At 39.0% G+C, this 22,883-nt stretch overlaps 1 protein-coding gene and 1 long non-coding RNA gene across 6 annotated transcripts in view; one reads left to right on the forward strand and one right to left on the reverse strand.

Annotated features, from left to right (window-relative positions):
• The window catches only part of syk (spleen tyrosine kinase), a 142,520-nt gene extending 134,116 nt beyond the window's left edge, over positions 1 to 8,404 (reverse strand). For 3 of the 4 annotated variants that reach the window (XM_069928404.1, XM_069928397.1, XM_069928370.1), the window contains exon 1: positions 8,172 to 8,404. The gene's annotated coding sequence lies outside the window, so the exon portion shown is untranslated. Of the gene's footprint in view, positions 1 to 6,026; positions 6,174 to 8,171 lie in introns of all 4 variants that reach the window. The other variant, XM_069928379.1, reaches the window with a different exon arrangement.
• Positions 1 to 22,883, forward strand: part of LOC138758883 (uncharacterized) — a 50,917-nt gene that overhangs the window by 6,351 nt on the left and 21,683 nt on the right. The window lies entirely within an intron of this gene.

The following is a 22,883-nucleotide window of genomic DNA, read 5'->3' on the forward strand; positions in this document are numbered from 1 at the left end:
ATACTGTCCATAACATTAAAATTCATACTTTAAGATCCATTAATTCCAAAATGCTGACTATCTCAAAATCATTAAACTAAGATCAGTCTCAATTTTTATTTTTTGGTCAACACAATCAGAGTCCTCAATCACTTCTAGTTTCAACAACAGGAATGTTTTAATTTTTTATTACATAGACAACAAATCAAATGGAAATTAATTTGCAATTAATCATTACATTTTGTAGTATTTTTCTCCATGATTTTCATCTGTATTTATATTTGCAATTGATAACTCAGTCAATTTCCTTCCAGCTTTCTAAACAATTGTCATTTGGTGATGTTAATTACTATTTATCCTGAGAATGAAATGATATCACATTTCTAAATCATTATTATTGTACTATCTGTAAAAAATATGTACGTTCTGATGGTGTGCGGATTTCTATCTATGGAGGGAGGGAAGGGAAGGGCTATTTTGTTTTGTTTTTGTTTGTTATTGTTTGTAAGAAAAAAGTAATTTATTATGTATATTTTTGAAAAAAAAAATCAAAAATAAAATATTCAAAAGAGTCTTCTAATATACATGGTCATTAAATGATGTATCAGTGGAAGCTTTATACTGTAATATAGTTAACTTCTGCAATATAGTTAAACAAAACCCCTTTCCACCAATAACAAGCACAAGTAATCAAAAACTGATGACATTGGCTACAGGTATAAATGGGAAAGAGCTTCTTATTTTTTTCAAAAAAAAGATCCATGCCCAGAAATAATAGTGTTTAAGGACATTTTTTTTTTTCTGAATTATGTCAAATTTCTTACATTTCTTGCATCATATAATTTTTTTTCAGTTTACACACCATTGTTATGCTTTTGTTATTTCATCAAATTGAAATAAAAAGCTTCTTTTTTTTTAAACTTTATTTAAAATTTTATAACATGAATAAAATAGAAAGTTACAGTAAAAAGATTAAACATAAGATAATAAAAATTACAATACTACATCGGCAGATTAAATAAACTAAACCAAATAAAAAGCTTCTTAATTTAATGGTTAATAAACGAATATATGCATTCAAAAAAAAAGTTTTTTTTTACTTGATTTTCTGTTCACTGAGGAATTAGTTTCCAATTTTTTATGCTAATAAATTTCTATGGAACTGGTAAAGAATAGTTTGCTTCCATTAAACTAACCATTGGTTCATCTTACCTACAACATGAGTAGATTTGGTGGAATAAATTCATGCTCACTTCTGAATTCAATAATGACAAACCTTCAAATATGGTCTAGATTGGGAGGAGTCACGTGATGGAGTAGTGGCCGGTTGGGAAAACCAGCCCTCTCCAGAAAAATACGAAAAAGCAAAACATAACAAAAATAAAATATAAGGAATAGAAGATAACGATATAGAGAAGAGAAAGAAGATGGCTTCCAAGAAGGAGAAAGTAAAAAGAAGCAGAAAAGTCGACAGAGAAGAAAGAAGAAGGACTTACCTGCACAAAGGAACAGGACGCTGTGGTGGTGAGGAGCTGCCCACCCTTGAAGTCAGTGGCTGCCCCGTGGAGTCACGACCCACCAGCCAATGCACTACAAAAATGGCTCTTGGAGCCAAACAAAAGTGCGCAGTGCGCAATCAAAGGAGAAAGAGAATATCGGCGGGAGGGGGCTCAGCAGAGGAGCAGGCTGTCACAGAATGAACAGCTGAGGGATGCCCAACACAAGGGCGCTCAGCTGGAGGACAAGGAAGCCAGCAGAAGAGGGACCGATGAAGCAGACATGGGAGATAGACAGAGGGATGACCGACAAGAAGACCAATGTCAGAAAGCACAACAGACGAGCAGCCCATGAGTGGAGGACCAGCAAGAAGAGGCCCGACAAAGAGATACAAGCAGCTCATCAGGAAAATCAGAAGAGACACACACACAAAGAAGAGAAGAAGAAGATACAAACACAGGTAAAGACACAGAAGAAGAGGAAGAGAAGACCAAGACCTTCACAGAAAAATAGAAGGTAAAACTGATGGACAAAGAGAAATAAAAGGTAAAACTGATGAACAGAATAAAGTCTTTTTTGAAGAACAAATGAGATCATTAAAAGAATGGTTGTCATTAGAGTTTAATGTAATTAAAAGGAAAATGAAAAGAGCAGAAAATAAAATGCAAAGATTAGAACTGGTAATGACAGAAATAGAGAAAAGAGTAGAGAATGTGGAAGAGCGGGAAACGGCTGTAGAAATGGAAGTAAATGACTTAAGAGAAAAATTGGAAGAAAGTGACAAAAACATTAAAGAGACACAAGAGTTGTTATCTCAGAAAATTGATATGTTGGAAAATTATAGTAGGCGAAATTATAGTGGGCCTGAAGGAAGGTGAAGAAGGCACAGGCATGAAGGAATTTATAAAAGGATGGATCCCGAAGGTCCTGGAAATGACAGAAATGCAGGCAGAAATGGAAATAGAAAGGGCAAACAGAGCATTAGCTCCAAAACCACAGGCACATCAAAAAACAAGATCCATCTTAGTAAATTTTTTGAGATACACGACAAGAGAAAATATACTGGAACGGGCAAGGAATAAAGTTAGAGAAGATAATAAACCATTGGAATACAAGGGTCAAAAAATATTTTTTTTACCCAGTCATAAATTTTGAACTCTTAAACAGGAGGAAGGAGCTTAATACAGCGAAATCAATTTTATGGGAAAAAGGTTACAAATTCATATTAAGACATCCAGCTGTGCTTAAAATATTTATACCCGGGAAGCAAAACGGACTTTTCTCGGACCCAGAGAAAGCGCAAGAATTTGCAGAACATTTGCAGGACAGGAGAAGAGATGAAGAGGTGTAAGAAAAATGAAGAACAGCGATAAAGTATATATAAATATGTAAAAACAATGTATATGTAAAGAACTAAAGAGGAAAAAGAGAAGGGAAGGAGGGGAGTAAGGGGGGGGGATAAAAAGAAGGGAGAGAGCTTTGTTATAAGTGATTTTAAAAAAATTGTTTTCTGGAGAGGGCTGGGTAGAGGGGGAATAACCGTCACTGCAAAATCAGTTGACACTGCGAACAAGATCAAAATCCAAATGAAAAGGGGAGTTGTGGTTGCCCGGCAAGGAATATGGGCAACTCAGAGATGGGGGGAACTTTTCGGGTTAAGATATTAGTGGATGTGGGAACTGCGGGGGTACTTTATGTCCTAAATGTATTTTTGTACATTAATTGTAATAAAAGAAAACTAAGAGATGAAAATGGGGAAAAGGCGGATGGAGGTGGCGAAGAGGTGTATGCAAGATATAAGCTGGCCATGTTGAACTATATGACTATAAACATTAATGGAATACATAACCAAATTAAAGGGAAGAGGCTACTAAATTTATTAAAGAAGGAAAAAATAAATATAGCATTTGTGCAGGAAACGCATCTGACTAAGCAGAACATAACAAACTAAAGAGAGACTGGGTAGGACACATAACGGCAGCAACCTATAATTCAAAAGCTAGAGGTGTAGCCATACTAGTTAACAAAAATGTACCAATCAAAATAGACGAGGAAATAATAGATCCGGCAGAGAGGTATGCAATGATAAAGTGTCAGATATACTCAGAATTTTGGAATTTGCTCAATATATATGCACCTAACGAGGAGGATCAAAAGTTTATACAGGATCATTTTTTTGATGATTGCAGACACACAAGGAAATATATTGATAGGAGGGGATTTTAACCTTAATTCTGACCCAATGTTGGATAAAATTGGACAAAAGACAATTAAAAAGAATAAAGTAGCCAAATTTATGGTTAAATCAATGCAGGAAATGAAACTTATGGATATATGGAGGAGGCAACACCCAAGAGAGAAGGAATTTTTATATTATTCGAGTAGGCACAAAACTTACTAAATGATTGAAATGTTTTTGTTGTCAGCCCATATTCAAGGGAGAGTTTTCCCAAGGATACAAAACTTATTTCAAACATTACAAATTCATTCCTTTAACAGAAAAATTCTTTAAGGAACTAAAGAGAATAATATGGAAATTCTGTGGAAAAGGAGGAATCCAAGGGTAGTGTTAGATAAATTAACAGAGAGGTATGGAGTTACCAAATTTTAGAAATTATTATAGAGCCACACAATTAATGTATTTATCAGATTTTTACCAGACAAGGGAAAAACCAGACTGGACTCAGATAGAACTAGATAAAATAGGGGAAAAGGTACCGGAACATATACTTTATAAGTGGCATGAAAAGCTAGTGCAATATAAAAACTCATCAGTACTGCATCATATACTTAATACAGGGAAGCAGATCCACTTAGAAAGTAAAAAAAAGATCAAATACCAAAGTTACTATTGACACAAAATCCACTAATCCCTTTTACAATAGACAACCTTTCCTTTAAAGAATGGGAGAAAAAAATAATCAAAAGAATAGAAAATTGTTTTTTGGGAAATAATTTATGAACATTTGAACAGTTGAAGTACAAATATGGAATAACTCATGGTACAATGTTTGCATATCATCAATTGAAAGCTTATTTAAAGGATAAATTGGGAAACAACTTGAGATTACCTGAAGGAAGCAGCTTTGAATATGTGATTACAGACACAATGATAATTAAAAGATTTATAACCAACATGTACATTAGCTGCAAGATAAGGAAAATGAAATAACCTATAAACCAAAGCAGAAGTACGAAAAGGATCTAAATATAAAGATAAAAAATAAAGTATGGGAAAAGTTATGTTCTGGAACTATGAAGAATACAATAAACACAAGGTTATGCATGCATAATTGGTTACACAGGGTACATATTACTCCTCAAAATTTTTTTTAAATTGGATTCAACATTATCGGATAGATGTTTTTGCTGTAAGAAGGAAATGGGAGTAACATTACATGCAACTGGGGCCTGTACGAAAGTAAATACATTTTGGGAAGAATTAAATCAGATACTAAATAAAATTACAAAAAAATAACATACCAAAAAAACAGAGATATTTCTTTTAAGTAACATAAGAATGAAAGAATTAGGCCTCAAATTGGATAAAGTGCAAAAAAAAAATTCATTATGATAGCCTTAGCAAAAGCAAAAAAATGTATAATGTCAACTTGGAAAATTGAAGTGAGCTTGAGTATACAGCAATGGTACACGGAAATGAATAAATGTATTCCATTGGGAAAAATAACATATAATTTAAAAAAAATAAAGTCACAATGTTTGAACAAATTTTGAAATCATGCATGGAACATATCAGAGAGAGTTTGCCTACGACCTCCATCCCCTAAAATAAGAATGAAAATGATAAGACTAAACAACTAGATTCAGTGTGTAATAAATAGATGATGCATTTTTCTTGTTTATTTTCCTTTGTGTAAAGATATTGTTTTATGGTTTTATTGTATTGTATATGTTGAATATTTATGGGTTTTGGAGAGCGGTGGGTAGAGGGGAGAGAGGGAAAGGGGAAAAAAGGGGAGAAAAGACATTGTGTAAATGTAATGAGAAACATTTATATATATTTTGGTTGATATGGTTCATAGTGTGAAAAATAAAAAAATATGATCAAGGTAAAAACATCAAAATGTAAATTGAATTTGCAAATACTCCATATTGACTTTTATTCATTAAATATATTTGGCATATGCTTTATTAAATCTTATTCATATGCTGTTTAAACACATTCTCTAAATATTTAAATAATCTTTTGTGCCTAAATATCCTGGATCAAAATATTGAAAAATGCAAGCAATAGAGATTTGTTCAGCATACCCTTCCTTCCATTTAAACAAGAAATTCTGCAGATACTGTCCAACCTGGGTGATCAATTGTTCTGAAGACTACAACTTTCAAATATATGACCAGTTTCTTTTTAATGTGAAGAGAGTTTCTGTATCTTCTAATCTTTCAGACAGAGAAATCCCCAGTTCTACCTCCTTCTAAGTATCCACATCCCTCATCTAATTCTTTCAACAACTATATCTATTGTTTGCTTTACCCTTTTTAGATTCACACTAAAAGTTGCTGCAGTTTAGACCAATTCACATTACCTGACCAGAAATACAAGTCTTCCAAAGGGATCATGATGGCATTGGGAGAAGTCCAAATCCCTTGACAATCACTTGGGTTGAAGGGAATGCATCCTCATGCATTGAATGAGGTACCTTCTAAAATGTCGACACGAGAGAATGCAGATGCTGAAATTTGGAGAGAAAAAAAAGATCTGCCTATATGGAGTCAGAGGGCCAGTCAACACTTCTGAAGCAAGGGGGTGGTTGGTGCTTAGAGTTGAAACCCTTCTATACTTCGAAGTATAACCATTCTCATCAAACGGTGGCCAATAATAAATCGCAAGGAGATGATTGATCCAATTCTTTTTTTCCTGAAGAACTGATCGCCCCATCTCCGCTGCACAAAGAAAAGTGTCACTGGATCTTTCAACCCCAACTGATTAAATTGCAATGATATCTCAACTGAAGCTGACCTTTTAATGCAGCACCATCTAAGCCCTCCGTAGATTCCAGCAGGGGTCTAACGTGAAGGCGACTGCGCCAAGTCGCGAAAGGAATGTTCTCCCTCGATGGAGGGACTCAAAGAAAGGTCCGCTTAACCCTGTCTACTGCCTTTCAAAGGCCGAAGATGTCCCGACGCCTTTCACGACTGTCGGCGTGCGTTTGAAATGCGGTCATTCTTTTATGGTTAAAAAAAATCGCAACATTTTCTCACCTCTCTGGGTGAAATAAGAAGGAAGAAAATAACTTAGAGAAACATAATTCTGGAAGTTCTTCAACCCTGCAATTGTAATTTGTGCCCTCTCTGGTTCACATCCTCAAAATAATGTCAGTAATCTCCAACAGGGAGCTTTCTTGGGCTTTAAATCAAACTTATTGAGGACTCGATGCGAATGGTGTGTACTTTAAAAAATAAACAAATAGCTTGCTGTTAACCTCTGGTCTGGAAGTATCGCTGATCCTGTACAAAGTGGTCAGAAGAGGAGATGAACAATGCTGGAGGGAGTGAGTGGTCCAGGGAGAGAAAGAGTCAGTCAACGTTTCGGGTCGGGTGCCTCCACCAAGGGTCTCGGTCCGTAATGTTAACTGTCCATGGTCCCCCCCACCCGCCTGACCCGCTCGCTGAGTCCCCGCAACTTCTCGTAAGATCCAAACATTTGCGGTCCTGGTATTTTTCGGGAGGGCTACAAATTTTGCCAACGTACCCTGGAAGCTAAACACAAAAGGCGACAAAGACCACATTTAACCCCCCAGGGACATTTGCCTCCGCAACGCGCATTTCACCAGCCCCCGCAACCCCACCATCACCCCTCGCCCCGTATCGGCCCCTGCACCCAACAAATCATTCCTTCCAAATCCAGTTGGCCGGGAGGAGAGCGACGAGCTGTCACCGTGGCCTCACAACCAAGACCCCCGGCCGCCCGCACTGAACTTCAGTTCCCAACACGTTGCTGCCTCGTTTAGTCGGGACGCAGCGTCTCAAAGGCAACGAATGTAACGAAAGTGGAAACGGGGCACTGAGTTCGGCCAACGTCCCGCGGCCGATCCTTCCTCAAGTGAGCAACCAGCCGACGTCCTAGGAGCCAAGTTGTTTCGTTTTCTGCAAGCGGTTCTGTTTTTATTTCATACAGACAGTCCTTGGTGTTTGAAGAAGAAACCAAGCCATGAGGCTCCGGGGTTCGGGAAACAGCCCGTTGTCTCTGTGTTCAGTGATTTGATTTGATTTCTGGTCGTGCCCGTGTGACATTCACGGTGGAGTTTGTCCCTTCAGCCGGGACAATCAGCTGTCCCACTGCACAGGATCAAAGTCTCCTTCGTCGTGGCTAAGAAAACAGTTGATTGTATCACGCAGCAACAAAAATTATTGGAATTAATTCGTTGTCCAAAAAAAAAGCATCATTTAAAATCCAGGCCATCGGATTGATATCTGGGACGAGGCTTTGCCACAAGCGCACGTCCCCATTTCCTCCGGCCGCAGTAAGGAACGTGGGTTGAAATGGGTAGGTAGGAAAACGAGATCCTGTTCCAACGCTGCACACAATGTTAACACTTGGAAACGACAACATCGGTTTAAAAAGTTAAAGTTAGAACTCGCCTTCTCCCTGTCGCTTATGTGATGCACACAAGCGGCGCGGATTTTAGACCCCAACTTTTGGTTCTGCTCCTTAGTTCCAATGTGCTTACCTCTGCCACCTTCTGTCGCCAGTTCTGCGTCTCAGTCGCCGGCCGATCGACTCATATTAAAGATAACTCATGAAAGGTCTGTTCTGTGACAACTGTACAAGTTACAACAGTTGTAACTTCAATAAATGTCGGAGCTGAGACATTCAATGGCACTTCACACTCTTCTTTCATCGCCCGAATGTCAGCTGAAGTTCCAGTAGTTTGGGGTACTTGGTGGGACTTCCTCTTTCAGTCAAGAGTCTTACTTCCCCATGGCAATTTATTTTGAAAGCTTCCTCCTTTCACAATTCGACAAAGCACACATCTAATGTAATGTATCCCTTACCCAAATTGCAACTTAAAAAAGATATCAATCATTTATATTTTGGGATTTGTGTTATATGATACGTTAATTAACCTCCACCATTAAGTGCATAACTTGTAACTGCTGACCGTGAGAATAATAACATTGAAATGGTCAATTTTCTTTTTTTTTCGTAACAGCTATAATGGATAATCAAATGATAAGAACTCAAAACTAGAAAGACAGCATTGTATTTATCTATCAACATGGAAATAATAATATAAAATAGCCCAGTAAATGTTAGAAATACTCTACAGGCCCAGCAGTGTATGTGCAGAGGGGGGTAAATTTTTCAGACTGATGACCTTTAATCAGAAAAAAATATCTTTGGCCTGAAATATGAACTTTGCTTCTCCCTCCCAAGATGCTGCCTGACCTGCTGGGAATTTCCAGCATTTTCTGGTTTTATGTCATTGCCCATTCCAAGTTGCCTTGAGAAGGTGAAAGTAGGTGGTGGTTTAAATTGAAATGAATATGTAATTCTGATCAAGTTTGCAATTAGTGTATAAACATGCTTCACAAAAATGGTACATCACCTCATAAATGTATTCAAAATATAAAACTGAAATGTTATGCTTGAAGAATCACATGATCAAAATATATGCCATGCCAAATATTATTGATTCAATAACTATTATCCATTTGGTTCATCCCAGTGATGCACCATGATACAGACAGGAAGCTCAGCAAAGTTGCACAGGACATTGCTCAGAAAAATAACAAAGCAAAAGTAACACCTTATAAGCAGGAACCAATCAAGCAACTTATATTTTTGTAAGCTACTTGCTGAGGGCTAGACATTGATGAGACTTAATGTACTGGTCACGGTCAACCTTTACCACACCTGCTCCACTTCCTCATAAATATATTAAGTGAGTTACTGCTCAGCCTCCATTCCAAGATCAGTAAACTTCTCAAAATAAAATGCTTTCAAAGATAATACAAAATAAAACTTGGTGGATTTGAGGATGTGCATTTAAGATGACGGGGAAAAAGTTTAAGGGAGATGTGCGGGGCAACTATCTAACACTGAGTGTTAAGTGCTTTGAACAGATTGCCAGGAGTAGTGATGGAAGCAGATAATATAGTAGTTCTTATATAGACATGTAAACATGAAAGGATGGAAGGAAATTTATTAGGTGCAAACAGCAGATTTTTAGTTTGATTTGGACATCAAGTTCGACACAGACACTTCCTGTATTGTTCTATGTTCTATGTAGACTGTGACTGAATATATAGAAATATTTTTGGGAGATAAATTGGGAAAGGTAGAGTAGGTAACATACATACACACACTTTAAAACAGATCTTATTTGAAATACTGAAGAATTCATATCCAGAGTGACTTTAAAGAAACTGTGGAAATATATGGGCTATTGTCTTGAAAACAACAAGGAGATGACATGATGTCTATTGATAGCTCTTTGCAGAGTTTTGGAGTGATCACAGAAAGGTCACTAATGGGTTCTTGTTTACCTCAAAACAACAGATGAACCAGAAGACTGACTTCTATTGTTTGCTGGAGAATGTCAGGTGTTTTTTTTTGCGAGAGCGAGAGAGAAAGAGAGAGAGAGACACTCAGGCTTTCTGGCAGTTTGAAAGTCTGAGTGTCTCAGAGAGAGAGGGAGACTGAACAGTGTCAACCAGGAGAAGCTTGTTGGAACTGAAACAAAAGCTCCAGAGTGGTGGATGGCTGAAAGTACTGGCTATCAAATGTTTCTCTTGGACTAAGTGAAACAAAAAGGAACTCTGTGCTCACCTGAAAGAAACAGGTTATCATCTGGAGAACCCTAATGGGCCAAGTTTCATCTGCAAGACATTGAGCTGGACTAATGGTGGTACCTCAGTTGTGGAAATTCTGGAACCACACATCTCTCTCTACAAAACATACAAGAACCTTCCTGAGCAGTAACCATTTACCTTTCAAGCACCAAAGCCTGGTACACAGTATAATAATTGCCTGCAACCAGAGAAATTGGAAGAATGAGAAGTGAGATTGGACTGTGAACCAAAGAACTCTCTTAAATGTACACACATTACATACACATGTGCTTAGAATTAGAAGGGGGTTAAGTGGGGTTAAGTAAGTTAAAAATAGAGATAGGTTAAAGTTTGATTCTGTTTTCATGTTTAAAGATAATTAAAAACAACTTTGTGTAAGTAACCATTTGTTATGGTGAATATCTATTGCTGCTGGGTTTTGGGGTCCTTTGGCCTCATAACATGACAAAGTGAAAAAAGTCAAGAAAGAAATTAGGATGGCTAAAAGAAGACATGAGGTTGATTTGGTGGACAATGTGAAAATCCTAAGGGTTTCTACAGGTATATTAAGAGAAAAATTATAAGAAAGGGCAAAATTGGTTCTCCTGAAGATCAGAGTAGTATGGAGCCGAAAGAGATGGGGGAGATCTTGAATGGGGTTTTTGCAAAAGTATTTACTCAGGAAAGTGGCAAAAAGTCAAGGTAAGTTAGGAAAACAAGCAGTGAAGTCAATGAACCAATGCTGATTAGAGAGGAGGAGGTTCTTGCTGTCTTAAATAAGAGTAGATAAATCCCCAGGGCTTGACATGATATTCCCTTGGACCTTGAAGGAAGCTACTGTAGAAATTGCAAGGGCTCTGGCAGAAATATTTAAAATGTCCATAGCCACAGGTATGGTGCTGGAGGATTGGAGGGTAGCTGATATGGTTCTGTTATTTAAACAATGATCCAACAGTAAACCTGTAAATTATAGGCTGGTGACCCAGATGTCAGTATTAGGTAAATTATTGGATGGTGTTCTAAGAGATTGTATATATAAGTATTTGGATAGCCAAGGACTGATTAGGGACATTCAATATGGCTTTGTGCGTGGAGGGTTGTGTTCAACTAATCTGATTGAATTTTTCATGGAGGTTACCAGGAAAGTTGATGAAGGTTGTGGATGTTGTCTGCATAGACCTTAGTAAGGACTTTGACAAGGCCCCAACATGAGAAGTTAGTCAGGAAGTTTAGACACTTGGTATTCATGGTATACTTAATTCAACATTGGCTCTGTGAGAAAAGCCAGAGAATGATGATGGATGAATGCTTCTCAGACTGGAGGTCTGTGACTAGCGGTATGCCTGAGGGATTGGTGCTGGGACCATTGTTGCTTGTCATCCATATGAATAATCTGGATGATAATGTGGTAAATTGGATCAGGAAGTTTGCAGATGACACAAAGATTGTGAACAGCAAGGAAGGCTTTCAAAGCTTGCAGAGGGATCTGAGACAGATGAGAAAATGAGCTGAAAAATGGCTTATGAAATTTAATTCAGACAAGTGTGAGGTGTTGCATTTTGGGAGGACAAACCAAGAAAGGATATAAACTGTAAATGGTAGGTGCTGAGGAGTACAGAAAGATCTGGGAATACAGATTCATAGTTCCCTGAAAGTGGCATCACAGGTGGAAAGGTTGTAAAGAGAGCTTTTGGCATATTGGCCTTTAAAAATCCAAGTAGAGGAGCTGGGATTGTATGGTAAAGATGTATAAGACATTGGTGAAGACATATTTGGAGTATTGTATGCAGATTTAGAATACTACAGCACAGTACAGGCCCTTTGGCCCTCGATGTTGTTCTGACCCATATATTCCTTAAAAAAAGGTAAACTCTCCCTTTACCCATAATCCTCTATTTTTCCCCAAAGCCTTTCTCGTGATCTAGGAGAGGGAAAACTCCGATTTCAAACCTCTGGTGCCTTCTCAAGAAACTAAGAACAAATGAAGATACTCAAAAATAATTAAAACATTAAAATAATTTTTAAAGAATTACCTTTGGTACCTAATTGCTAGGTGCAGAATCCTCACTAAATCAATAACTGCTCAGATTCTGATTATTTTCAATAATTGTCACTACATGAGAGATTACTCTCTTATAAGCTTTAGAAAATAGGAAAGAATTGGCTAGAATAGGTTGAAAATCTAACAACTCATCCAAGATTGCTGAAATATTTCATATTCTTCTGATTGTTATCCGTCATCCTTTCTCTCTCCACTGGACCATCCATAGGACTATACTGCATCAGTAAGAAAATAATTTAGAGCCTTACGTTTACATTTCTGCAAATACATTATTGGCATCCCTAAAAAATATTGAGTAAACAAAGAGACTAAAAGGAGACTCAGCAGGTCAGGCAGCATCAGAGGAGAGAAATGGGTAGTCCACAGTTTGGGTTGGGATTCTTTTGTCTTGAAGGCTGGACCAAATAGTTTAGTGTAGGATTTTCATGTCAAAGACAGAATTATAATTGATTGAGGAGTCTTTCAAAGTGTTTGCAACAACCTCCCCATATTTAAGAAGCTTACCCCTTTTCTTGGCTGTTACCTGATGTGGACCTTGCATCCAGTTGATCATAATAGGTCTGAAGAATCTGCACTCATTATGACACTGTTTCTTGTGTACTCCTTCCACAAACCAGCTGTTCTTTAAATCAGATTTCTTGTTCCACTTTGTCATTGCTCTTGCAAGGGAGGTGTTCTTTTTGTTTGAGATGAAGTAGATCTTCCTCTATTACAGTGTCTAAGTATGGAGTTGGTCAGTCCTCCATGCCCTCATTTGAAGTATAGCCCTCATTTTAGCCTCCAACATCTGAGCTGCAGCAAAGCCTTGGCGATGCCATTCTACATGTAACTCTTGTTTTCTTTTCTCTTCGGCAACCTCTAAGGCTCCAAATGGACTTAGTTCCACTCCATTTCAGCAGAATTCTGGTGTAGCTGGTGAGGTCAGGATGGGTCCAACAGATTCCAACACAGTTGTGGCAGAACTTCTTGGTGACCAAGTGGGTGGGAAGTATAGGGGTGGTATGTTACTGGCTGGGATTCTATGTATTTCCAACAATTGGATTTGAGGTTCTCAATTATATTATTAATTCTCCTTCTCCATTTTGAATGATCATGTTACAAGGCTGCCTAAAATTTGATGGTGATGTCACAGTTTTTAAGAAGATTTTGAGAAAATGGGATTAATGGCACGATAAAACAGAAAAAATACTTGAATATATTTTAAAAAAGGGAGTAGATATTGCTTTTTTTTTCAGTAGAAAAGGAACACCTGAATTGAAAAGAGATTGGGAGGATCGTGTTGTATCTTCCTCATTTAATTCTGTCAAGTGGAGTAGCAATATTAATTAATAAATACCTTCCGATATTCAACATATTGAAACAGATGCAACAGGCAGGTTTTGTAATGGTCCATTGTCAAATTTTCTCTGAACTATGGACTCTTTTAAATATATTTTCTCTTAATGTAGATAATGAGGTTTATTCAGGAAACTTTCCTGAACTAAGCAAATGCTTATGAAAATGTATTGGTAGGAGGGAATTTTAAATTTTGTCTAGACCCATTAATAGACAAGTCTACGAGAGGAGTAACTAGAAGCAGAGCACCTAAGACAAATTTGACTTTAATGAAAGATCTGAACTTAATAGATATTTGGCAAAGGATACATCCTAAAGACAGGGATTATTCCTTTTATTCAAATAGGCATGATTCATACTCTAGAATAGATTTTTTTTTCCTACTCTGCCCAGCTTCAAGGCAGAGTAGTTCAGGTGGAGTATTGTAATGGAGGATTTAGACCAGCTTATGCAAGAATGTATACATTCCACCATGGGGCCCAGGGATGCAGTTAAATCAGATGACATAATCTAATTTACACCATGATGCCCAGAGATGCAGTTGTCTTTTGTTGGTCATTATACATAATCTAAATTCCACCATGGGACCCAGGGATGCAGTTGAATCAGAGGCCATAATCTAATTTCCACCATGAGGCCTAGAGATGCAGTTGCCTTTTGTTGGTTGCAGACTCTCAGGAGACCTTGAAGATAATTAAATCATTTATTCAACGTGATGGGCTATGAGTAAACAATTTTTGGATAATATAAGCCATGGTCGCACTGCTGAAGTTTCAGACTCTCTGAGGGGTGGGAATGTCTCTCAGCAAGAAGAAGAACTTCAAGAGGCCAACCAACATCCTGGTCAGGGGAGGTGGAGCAGCTGCTACCGGTGCCCCGACAACCTACTACAGTGTGCAGTCGTTGCCTCACTTCAGCAGTTGGGACCAGTCCAGGTGTTGATAAGTATAATTGGGAAGGGCTTGCATATTGTAGTTTGAATTCATCTTTAGATTTAGTAATAAAATTTGTATAAACTGAAGTGCTCTCTGTGTGTGTGTCTGTTTTCTTACAGTAGCTCAAACACTGTGACCAATCTAAAATGAACAAAGTGAGAGGTACGTTTACTCAGGACAAGTATAAAGCTAGACTTTTGTCTGATCATTCACCATTACTAATGCAGATTTACATGCCTGATAAGGAGAAATTGATTTATAGATGGTGGTTAAATAGTCTGCACCTGAAAAGGTCTGATTCTGTGCTTTTGTAAGAGAACAAATTCAATTAATCTGTGACCTGATCTTAAACTCAGTAAATAATAAGTTTGTGATTTGGGATGCATTGAAAGCTTATTTAAGAGGACAGATAATAAGTTTTACTTCTAAAATAAAGAAAGAATATATGAGAGAAATTGATCAATTAGAACAATAAATAACAGATATGGAAAAAGATTTGCAAATAAGAAGGTTGAAGGATAGACAGCAGTTATTAATCAATAAGAGGCTTCAATACAATACCTTTGTGACAGATTATAGCTATGTTTTTGGGAGATAAATTGAGGGAGGTTTTTTAGTGTAGGTCACATACAAACACTTTAAAACAAATCTTATTTAAAATACTGGAGCTCTGCTCATGCTAGACAGGCCGAGTCCAAGAGCCTTTGAAAAAGCTTTGGAGAGTGCTTAAAAGATTTCACTAATAGATTGTTGTTTACAAAAGGCAACTCATCAGAGCCTCAGGCTGTCTGGAGTGGAACTTGCTGTTTTAAGAGGGTCATTTGGCTTTGCAAGCAGAGAGAGAAAAACAGGCTTTTTCCTCAGAGAGAGAATTCAGTTCTGCAGTGCTACAGTCAGCAGCAGCAGTTGGGACTGGAACAGGACTAGCTGGCAAGCTTGTGTAAAAAATCCATTTGGAAGATGGGTTGTGAGTGCTCAGTTCAGCCTGGTCAAAGGTGTTGTGGTTCAGAGAACAGGAGAGGAATGGCTGAAATGAGAAACTTGAAATGAGAAAAACACAAAGGAACTCTGTGATGACCTGAAAGAAAGAGGTTATTATCTGGAAAACCCTGATGGGGTAAGTTTCTTTGTCAAGATACTGAAGTGGCTGGTTACAAAGAATCAGTTGTGGATGTGTAGCGAACTACAAATCTCTCTGAAAGCATCCTGTTTGCGTGTTTAAAGATCAATACAAGCAACTTTTGTTAAAGTAACCTCTTGTCTTGGTGAATATCTATTGCTGCTGGGTTTTGTGGTCCTCTGGGCTTGCAGACATATAAAGCAAAAAAGGTAATAACAAGAACTAAACAAAGATATAATGAATTAGGTGAAAGGCCACACAAGGTATTAGCATGGCAATTGGAGACAGAACAAACCTCCAGAACTATAAATGCTATTTGGAAAGATTCCGATGATATCAGTTATAAACTTCACGATATAACTAATTTGTTTATTTGTATAGTTACTGCAATTGAAAAAAGATTCATGTAAAGTATGTGTTACTGATGCTTGTTGGATCATGTCCATAGTTAAAGGAAGTAATAGGTCTTTAAATTCCTTATAGAATTCAGTCAGAAAGCCATCTTCCCCCAGGGCCTTATTTACTTTTCTAACTGGTAAGTGGGGTATAGATATAGATTAGTACAATAAAAAATTATGCATCAATTATATATCATGCCGTATAAACTGCAAAAAATAAAATTGTATTTATCAAATAAGTGTTTTATGTGCAGTATAGAAGAAGGTACTTTTCTCCACTCGACATGGATGTGTCCTAAAGTGAGACCTTTTTGGGTGAAGGTAGGGGAACTATTAGAACAAATTACTGGTATTTCATACCCACATAACCCTGATTTATTCTTATTTGGGAACTTGGAACTCTAAATTGAAACTTGCATGAAATCAAAAGAAATTTGTGAAAATAATATTGGTGGTGGAAAGAAAGTGTTTTGCAATTACTCTGAAATCGGATTTGTGTTTAGGTGTAGACAGATTACATTCAAAAGGGTATTCCATTAGAAAAAAATACTTATAATTTGAGAAATAAGTATAATATGTATTTACAAATATGGAGCCCATATATGCAAAAGATAGGCATTGTTTAATTTTATCTCTTTTAATCACTGGATCCCTATGACACCACCTCTGAAATGAGTCAAGATACTTGTTTGTTTGATAAAGTCCTTGGTGCCTCATAATCTATCCAAGTACAATCCAGTCATTCTTTCTAGTTTCTTTTCTTTAACATGTTACTATATAATACAAAAATATGTAAGCACCGTTTCTTCATTTTGCTCTAGGGGGTTGGGGTTAGGGACAGTTTGTTAAGGGAAGGGAGTATAATTATTTTTTGTTCACAGACTCTCGGTTCTTACACCACTCCCACAACACTGATGGAGGCATCCCTGGTAAGAGGGATGGGGCACAAGCATCACGGCATTGAAAGAAAGAACGGCATCATCTCTCAAACTCAATGGCCTTTTAGAAACGGACTTGTCAGATCTCTTTCATTGTTTACTAAGGGGTAAGAGTTACACTATGGCATCCAGCAGGAAATGGCGATAGAAATTCATCATCCCTGAAAAAAACGTGGTAACTGGCAAAACAAAATAGTTGTAGGAAAATCTCGAATTTCTTCTACTTGCATTTCATTTGGCAAAAATCATAAGCAGCCAGATCAAAAATGAATTTATTGTATTGATCACAATAGCAAATTCATTATGCCTCTAGAACAGTGAGACAAGATGGTGTTTGTACTCCTCTTCATCCACGCTTGCTACAAGCATATTTTCGATATAGACAAATCCAAAACCTAGGCCAGGGAGTATGCGGTCTATAAAACACTGGAATGTCTGAGCTGTATAATACAGACTGAATAGCATTTACAAAAATGTGCCGAAAGGGGTAATTACTGCTGTCTTGGCAACATCAGAAGGCTCTATTGGAATCTGATAGAAAGTACATACTATATATATTTTTCCAAACACCTTTTTGCTGTGGAGGTTCACTGAGAAATCTCGTAAATTGGGTATGTTGTATTGGTCAGGCACAGTGAAATTGTTCAAGGCATGATAAGCATTACAAGGTCACCAATCCTCGGGAGAATTTTTAGAAACCAGATGGAGCATTGCCCGCAGGTGGTGATGCATCTACGTGGAGTGAATATTTGCCAACAATTCTCCTTTGTATGCATAAAAGCGAATCTTGGATATTCAGCGGCAGAGATGGTATGTGGCACCATGCTGGTCTTGCCTGGAGAGTTTGTGAATCCGAGTCCAGGGACAGTGCTCTATGATCCAGCAAGTTATATCGATCATCTTTAGGAAAGCATGAGATTGTTCAGTCCTACACCTATATGACATGTGTCACCTGTAGCTTATGTGCCAGATGATTTAAAACGCTATACTCACGTGTTCCTTTGACATGATGCTGTTCCCAGACCACTTCAGCCTGTTTATAACGAGCCTTTTGAAGTCTTAAAATGCCACCTGAAGACTTTTGTGATTTACAGAAAAGGGATAGATTATACGGTCTCCACTTACAGATAGAAGCTGGCATATATTGATGGTCCATGTTCTACCTTGGTGTCAATGCCAGAGGAATAGTCATACCCCTACCAGTTGGAGCATACACCGCCTGCTTTTCTGTATTGTACAAAGTCGGGCTGGACTGTCAGCCCTCCAGACCATTATATTGCAGGACAGATCCAATCAGTTGCCTCCTTGCATGGCTTGGATGCTGCGAGGCTATGCAGTTGTGTTGCATCAGGAGTGGTGCCGGTCGCCGATGATGACGTGTCCGAGGCGATGTGTGGGAGTATTAGCACACATGCGCAGGTTAGTTCAGAAGGCAGCATATGGAAGATGGATCTCAGACACAGGAGGAGGAGCTTGTGAATGTCAAGATCACCCGTGTAATGGTAAGCCAATGGAAAAGTCAAAGGGGTTTGACTGGGTGGTGTTTGGTGGGATGAGGAATTCAGTCTTGTGTCTGAGAAGAATAACAAGATGCGACTCCATTTTATGTTGGAAAAACAAATGAGTGTATTTCTTAAATTGTGTGTAAATTACTGCAGCTACAACATCATTTCTAAAAATATCTCTGCTGCCATTCCTACCTGTTGCATAGATACTGTACAATACCAATTTCTCATTCTTCAAATGAACTGCCAAACTATGGAGTCTTTCTTTCTATTGATGTTCCTTATGTTGCATGTATTAGCCTTGGATTTACATATAGCTTGAAATAGCACACTGTACAGTACAGTACAGCGTGCAAACAGGCTCTTTGGCCTAGCATTTCTGCAAATGATGCCAATCTAAGCTAAGTCTTTGTTCTTCTTTTCCTTATCTGTTCATATCCTTGTCTAAATGTTTCTTAAATGTTGCTATTGCATCTGCTTCGACCACCTCCCCATGGCAGAGTATTCCCGTTACTTATCACTGTGTTTGTAAAAACCTTGTCTTGCAATTTTTAAAAAAATCTTTCCTCCTCACACCTTAAACAAATGACCTCCAGTATTTGACATTTTCACTCTGGGAGGAAAAAAAACCATCAATGTCTCCCAGAATTTTATTTTCTTCTGTTCAGTCACCCCTCTGATGTGTTCTTTCTTTTCCAAACTGAAACAGATGGGTGTTTTAGAACAGTGGTTCTCAATCTTTTTCTTTCCACTCGTATTCTTTCTTTGGCTTGGCTTCGCGGACGAAGATTTATGGAGGGGTATGTCCATGTCTGCTGCAGGCTCGTTGGTGACTGACAAGTCCGATCCAGGAAAGGCAGGCACGGTTGCAGCAGTTGCAATGGAAAATTGGTTGGTTGGGGTTGGGTGTTGGGTTTTTCCTCCTTTGTCTTTTGTCAGTGAGGTAGGCTCTGCGGTTTTCTCCAAAGGAGGTTGCTGCCCGCCGAACTGTGAGGTGCCAAGATGCACGGTTGGAGGCGATATCAGCCCATTGGCGGTGGTCAATGTGGCAAGCACCAAGAAATTTCTTTAAGCAGTCCTTGTACCTCTTCTTTGGGGCACCTCTGTCTCGGTGGCCAGTGGAGAGCTCACCATAGAACACGATCTTGGGAAAGCGATGGTCCTCCATTCTGGAGACGTGACCCTCCCAGCACAGTTGGGTTTTCAGCAGCGTGGACTCGAAGCTTGCAGACTCTTTTGCTCAAGAAAAATTGTAATTGGCCCATCTTCTTTGGAGCTGTGAAACCATGCACATAACGAGTCAATTAGGTACGATTAAAACAGTGGTTTTCAAACTTTATCTTTCCATCTACATACCACCTTAAGCAATCCCTTACTAATCACAGAGAACCTATGGCATAGGGAATATTTAAAGTGGTATGTGAGTGGAAAGAGAAAGGTTGAGAACCACTGCTGTAGAGGGACAGACTGTTGTGAGTGATGGCCACTGCAACATTCGTTAGGATCTGAACTGCTGAAATGTGCTCATTAACACACTTTAGATTTGTTACCTTAGCCTTGGACTTTGACTGTGAACTGCAGCAGCATTAATCTCCTGTAATGTCTTATTTTATTTAATATCTTTAAATGCCATTTCCATTGACACAGAAACAATACATGAAAATTTAAATTTAAATAAAATTTTAAATATCAGATTTGCATGCTCAACTTTTAACTGAATTTCTTCCTCCACCTATTATTTAAAGCAGATCTTAAAAGGGAGCAGCAAGGATAAGTTCTTCAATGAAACAATGTACTCACTAATTGTCTCATCCTGCTTTTGGATGCAATTACTTATAATAGAAATCTTCCAAGTTCTGCAGATCTGTAAATAAGGCAAAAAAAAAATTCACTATGCTAAATGCTTCTGATGTAATGTCTGAAAAAAGTATTGGCCCTGCCTCCGGCTGATGTCAACCCCTGCCCCTGGCCATCCGTTGCCCCCCTGCCGAACCCAGAGTTCAACTGAGCACCGCACCAGCTCGCGGTGAGAAGGAAGCGACGCACAACTCAATGCAGGAGCAATGGCCGTCTTCCTTACCCATAATCCCGCACGCAGCAGGAACAGTTCCAGCTATGTGGGGGATTATGGGTAACGAAGACGGCTATTGATCCTACATTGAGCCATCCGCCACCTGTTTTTCTCCCACCGGGTGCTGGGGGCTGAGCTACCTTTCCACCGAAGGTAACAGAAGGCACCCATAGGAATGGGGGCAGGGAGGTGACAGGAGATGGGGGACAGAGAGAGGGGCAGGGGAGCAATGGGGGGGATGTGGAGGGGAGCAATGGGGTGGGGGAAATGGGGAATGGGGCAGGGACTGGGTCAATGGGGGGAACGGGGATGACCTACTCCCACCTTAACCTACCCCCACCACATGCGTCCTGCCTTCAAAAATACCGCAACTCTGAAATCACCGCAACTGTTGTGTAAACACTCTGCATGTGTGAATGGTCACTCCGGAGGTAAGTATGCTCTTTTTTTCAGTATTTCTCCTTTACTTCTGAGTAAAAATGCCAATTGGCTGTTTTTCTTTCCTGACCTCCTGGGTTTTTGTCCAGCAATTTCTGTTTCTGTATCAAAGAAAAGCTACATGAGATCTCATCCTCAATGTCAATGTATAGTGTCTTCACAAATGCATAATATTTAGACATCAAAAGACATCATGGTTTAATTGTGAAGCAGAAATTTTAATCTATCTACATGTTAAGTATTCACGCTTCTGCTATGTATTGAGTGTTCAAATGTCAGGATCACATTTTGTCTGCAAATATAGATATACATGTGCCATGGAATTCTACATTATAAGTATCTTCCTAATGGCCAAATAAACCACATGGTCCAAAGTTTATATAGTCTACAAAAAAAAAGAAATCAATATCAGTGGGTTTTCCTTGTGGCTTGCAATGTTCCATTAACTCTGGGGCAGATCAGTAGAGTTCCTGCCTCACAGCTTCAGCCACCTCCAGTGCTGTCTGACTGGAGTTTGCATGTTCTCCCTATAACCATGTGGGTTTCTTCTGGGCACTACAGTTTCTTCCCGCATCCCAAAGATGTGTAAAATTGGTAGATAAGCCAGCCACTGTAAATTGTTCCTACTGTGTCTGTTAGTAGAATCTTAGAGGAATTGTTGTGAATATAGGGAGAATAACATGGGTTAGTCAAAGATGAATACAAATTATGGATTGGTGTTTATCACAGATTCATTGGGCATAAGGGCCTGGTTCTTGGCTTATCTTTCTGTGAAACAATGATCCTTATGTGCCTAGAAATATACTTGCTTTATCAAATACTGAAGACTTCAAGAAAATCCAAAGCAAAATTACGATTTGCAGTGTTGTTCTCTTAGATCATAACATTTCTCTCTGTCAAGCTATAGTGAAATCGTAATAAAGGGCATTCATTCATCTGCATGCTGCTTGCACAATTTGCAATTCTTACTTCACAGTATTTTGCATTAGTCAATGTTGCATATCCCACTCTCCCAGAAACAAAAGATATGATTTACATGTTCCATTACTACTGTCTGCTTTTCACACCATCACTCACCCTCCTCCTGAAACTTTGAAATATTTGCACAGTAACTGACAGTATTTTTATCTCAAGCTAATGAGGGCACTGTGAATATTTTAGGCTCTTTCATACCAGGCCTCTGTCTGGAGGCCAGCTATAAGAATGGAAAAAAAACATAAACTTACCTTTCATGGACCAGGCCTAAAAAAGGCTGCTTCTGTGTCGCATTCATGTCGAGATGCACCTTGTAGCGCCCTCTGGAGCTGATGCAGATGGAGCAACTGGTCTCGTAGCCCCACCTGTCATAAATACACGGCAGATCAATGGCCATCTTCCCTACCCATAATCACCCACATAGCTGGAACTGCTCTACCTTTCCCAGAAAAGTTCCAGCTGCATGGGGGTTATGGGTAGGGAAGACAGCCATTGCTCTGCCGCGTTTTGAGCTGCACTGGAGCGGCCGGCAGAGCTGTCACAGCCCGCACCGGCCGCCCCCTGACAGCCTCCACCGGCTGCCCCCACTCTGATGGCCCCCACCCTGTCAGCTCCTGTCTTTTGCCCTTGTCCTGTTGGCCCCTGCCTGTCTGCTCCCACTAGCTGTCCCTGCCCTGATGGCCCCTGCCCCGATGGCTCCTGCCAGCTGCCCCTGACCTGTCAGCTCCCACCGGTAGCCCCTGCCCTGAAGGGGTCATGGCGGGAGAGAGGTGAGTGGGGAGATGGGTCGCTGGCTGACAGCGTCATCAGCCAACCCCTAGGGAGTCACTT

Source organism: Narcine bancroftii, chromosome 1 (assembly GCF_036971445.1).
Source record: "Narcine bancroftii isolate sNarBan1 chromosome 1, sNarBan1.hap1, whole genome shotgun sequence".
NCBI lineage: Eukaryota > Metazoa > Chordata > Chondrichthyes > Torpediniformes > Narcinidae > Narcine > Narcine bancroftii.